Source organism: Hylobates moloch, unplaced genomic scaffold (assembly GCF_009828535.3).
Source record: "Hylobates moloch isolate HMO894 unplaced genomic scaffold, HMol_V3 SCAFFOLD_2, whole genome shotgun sequence".
NCBI classification, from domain to species: Eukaryota; Metazoa; Chordata; class Mammalia; order Primates; family Hylobatidae; genus Hylobates; species Hylobates moloch.
Window position 1 is genome coordinate 68,673,447 of NW_026652277.1, and position 4,489 is coordinate 68,677,935.

Below are 4,489 nucleotides of genomic sequence, written 5' to 3' on the forward strand. Positions count from 1 at the left end.
CATCAAATTACTTAAAGCTCAGTGAGAAAAATGATTCGGAATCAGATCTGAGGCTCTGTTTGTTAATGATACCCTAATAACTTCTCATGCTTTTCATTTGAAGTAGCCCTAATGAAGGGGAAAAGTGAATACAGAGTTCTGGAAGACTAGAATTTTCTAAAAGTTTGGCACTTTCTCTTAAAAAAAGACAAAGAACATCTCAAATATTGCTTTTTTTCTGTTGTAACAAATCTCTGTTGGCTTCAAAAGAATAAACATTTTTTTCCCTAAAAGATTTTGAGTAAAATTGACAGCATGGAAGCTGTGCTAAGCAATCTAGTGACTTTCTGTTTTCCCAGTAAACTTAGGTGTGTGAGTTTGTGCACACTAGGTTGGAAAACATTGATACATGATGGCAAATAATTGATTGGCTGCCATAAATAAAGGGTTGGAAGTTAATGCCAGCTCAACCCTGAGCTCTCAGCTCAAATGCTCTCTCATTGAAAAGTCCTCTCTGTTTCCCCTTGTCTCCACAACTAGGTCAACCCCCTGTGCCTCAACTTTTTCTTAACCATTACTAATCCTCAGTAGCTCTTAAGACGGTTGTAATTTTATAAAGAGTTAAGTATATGAGGGCAAATATGTCTAGTTATTTTCCCATGGTTAAATTCCTGGGTGTAACACAGTGCCTGGCACAATGTAGGAGCTTAACATTATTTATGGAATGAATGAATGAAGAAAGGAATGCATGAGCTTGCTGAAGCATCAGCCCTTCCCTGCTGCAGCTGGGTGCTGATGTGAGCAGTCTCTCTCAGAGTGGCAGGCTCCTGCCATCGAGTCACAGCCAGTACAACTGGCACCTCATTCATTGGCCACCTTTGGGGCATGAAGTGGTTTTTATATGTGATGTTCCAATATAAAGGGAAATAAGCATTTAAGCTTTAAAACATTAAAACAACAGCCATTTGAACAAGCATGCAGCTGGGCACCCTGCACTGGCTAACACTACCTTTTTGGTGGAAGGTTCTGTGAGGAGATGCAGTCCCAGCTTTCCTCAGAACTGTACTTTGCTCAGAGAGGGATGAGGTGTAGTAGGACATGGTTAAGTAGAGGGCAATAGTTCCCATCCATCTTCTTTAGGAGCTGACTATTACATCCCTACAACACTTACCTTCCTCGTGGGGGAAACATATGCTTCACCTATGTGCTTTTTGGGAATTACAGGCTTACATGCATTGGCCAGTCTTTTTTTTTTTTTACAGAAATGACAGGGGAAGGAGAATCTTTAGCAGGTCTCTCTCTGTTTCTTTGGCCTGGTACTATTTTGGTCAGCCCATGCTGGGCTGTTTAAATAATGCTGTGAAATTCTCACTTCTCTAGCATGTGATGGGGGATAGGGGCATTCCACCTAAGTGGATTTTCCAGATAACTGAAACTTATCCTGCTAAGTTGCAAAATTAAAAAAAACACATTGTGTTATATAAAGCCTTCTAAAGTATATGATATTTATCCCTGCCTCCCTTTTAAATGAGAATATAGTGAATATATTTTAGCTTTATCTTGATGGCTCAGAGTCAGAACTTTGAATGTAGAATCACAGGATTTTAGAGCGGGGACCGGGCCTCGATGAAGATTTTCTGGTTCCACTCCCTCACAATAGACAGGAAGAGAAGGAGGCCCAGAGAGCTGGTGTAACTTTTTGAAGACTGCACAGCTAGGCAAACAGAGATGCAGATAAAAATTCAGCCTTCAGCTTTTAGCTGAGGTCCTTCCCTTTATACTAGATCAGAAGTTCTTCATGCATATGGTGTTTTTCGTCTCTTCAATAAGTAGCTCTAAACTGCCGTGCTTTTAACTTGTTATTTCTGATTTTTATATTTTTTCCTATATCCTCCATTCAGATTTCATTTGATCTATTTGCGTCTAGTGGTACCTGGTCTTCTTATTTGGGGTGCCTCTTTAAAGAAGGGAGTGGTGGTGGTGATGGGAGCAGGGACTTTTAAACTTTTTTGTATCTCCCATAATTTTGCCCAATGTCTTCTTGTGCATACTAAACACTTAGTAAAATAGTTGTTGATTGGTTGATTCTATCTTCTGTGGGCTGGGGAATTAAGTAGCCAAGGCTATTAGAAATGTGTTTTTAAAGAATGGTACTCTGTACCAGAACTAGGTTCTAGGAGACAGCCTATGGGGCCATATTATAACGAAGGTTTGTCAGCTTTGTGATAATAACTTGGCTACTCAAAGATCTTGCTTACTTCTTTCTAAATTTTCAGGCAGTTCTGAATAATGCAGCATAAGTATAGTAGCAGTAATAATAACAGAATCACAGCAAAAATAACAACAGTAATAATATTCTGCATAAACAATGATTTAAAGCCAGAATCGGGAGTTAGATTTTAAACCAAGTTCTGCTGCCCGTACGGGATTAGGTCATGTTTATACTTGTCACTCTAGTTTAGCCCAGGCCCTGGTACTATGGTTTGAATGTGTCCCCCAAAGTTCATGTGTTAGAAATTTGATCCCCAATTCATTGGTGTTGGGAGGTGGGGCCTAATGAAAGGTGTTTTGGTCATGGGGGCACCACATTCATGAATGAATTAATGCTGTTATCTTGGGAATGGATACCTTACAGAAGGATGAATTCAGCACCCTTTTCTCTCTCTCTCTCCCTCTCTCTCTCTCTTGCCCTCTAGTGCCATTCCACTTTTCTCAATGGGATGATGCAACAAGAAGGCCCTTGCAAGATGCTGGTCCCTTGATCTTGGACTTCCCAGCCCCCAGGAATGTGAGAAATAAATTTCTGTTCATTATAAGTTACCCAGCTTGTGGTATTTCATTAGAGCAGCACAAAATGGACGGAGACACCTGATGTCTATCACAGTTCTCAGTTGTACCCCAGTGACTAGCACAGTGTCCTTACACAGAAGGGGCATCTAGTGCTTAGAGGAGGCAATGTCTGACCTAAATCCTGAGAACAAATTGGAGGTAACCAGTCAAAAGGAGGGGTTGCCTTAGAAAAGTACTTTAGGCAGAGGAAAACTCGGTTACCAAATTTATTAGGGGAGAAAATTCCTTTGAGAATGAGGGGAGTGTAGTCCAAGGTGAAACCAGAGAAATAAGCAGAGACAGTTCATGAAGAGCTTAGAAATTTGCTAAGGAGCAGGAATTGTATCTGGAAACACAATAAGGCATCACTGGAGCATTTCAGGTTGGGAAATTACATGGTCAGATTTGTTTTAGAAAGATCCCATAAGCTTCATAATGGAAAATTTATTCATTCCATGAATACACACTGAGGATATACCTTGTGCCAGGCATTCTTCAAGATGAAGATCTGAATAAGTCAAAGTCCCTGATCTCAAGGAGTTTTCATTCCATTGTGTGTTTGTGTGTCTGGTGGTGGCAGAGGTGGTGAGAAAAAGTAGGTGTACTTTAATTTCAGAGAGTGGCAAAGAATCTGAAAATAACATAAAACAGGGCTTTAGAAGGTGGTGGGGGTGACTGGGCGCTCTGGCTCATGCCTGTAATCCCGCAGTTTGGGAGGCTGAGGTGGGCGGATCACAAGGTCAGGAGTTTGAGACCAGCCTGGTCAACACGGTGAAACCCTGTCTCTACTAAAAATACAAATATTAGCCAGGTATGGTAGTGGGCACCTGTAATCCCAGCTACTCGGGAGGCTGAGGCAGGAGAATAGCTTGAACCCAGGATGTGAAAGTTGCAGTGAGCCAAGATCATGCCACCAGCCTAGGCGACAGAGCAAGGCTCTGTCTCAGAAAAATAAAAATAAAAAAAAAAAATAAAGAAGGTGATGGGGGTAAGGAGAGTATTTGGATTTGATAATTGGGAAATGGCTCCCTGAGAAGTGACACATTGGAGACTGAGAGTAGGAGACCAGTTGGGAGACTGAATTTGCAAATGAGAGTTGTGTGTTACTGGATCAGAGTTAAGGGAATGTATACAAATTATGGGGAAAGGCTATTTCTTACTCCTGCTTCTCTTGGTACTGCTACTAAGTGGCCAAGACAGTATGAAGAATGGAAGAATAGGAGGAATGGCAGATGTTTCCTTGTTCATTGAATACATACTTAGTACAGATCATGTGCCAGACATTCTTTTAGACACTGAGCACTGAGCAGGGGACAAAATAAACTCCTTGCCCTTATGACACTCATTATCATTTCACATAAACAAATAAATATGCAATATTTTAGGTGATAGTGAGTGCTAAGATGGAAAGTAAAGCACAGTAAAGTGACAGAGTGTGACAAGGCAGAGGATGACTTATAGGAAATTTGGGTAAATTGGACACAGTGACATTCCAGTGGAGTTCCCTATTACACGCCTAGTGTCTAGAAGAATGCCTGGCACATCACAGGCACTGAATTATGAGAGGCAGTGAATCTTCTAGATATCTTGGGGAGAAGTGTCCTAAGCCAAGGAAATAACAGGGGCAGATGTCCTGAAGTGAGATTGTGCTTGGCATGTGTTTTGGGTATTGCCAGGATGA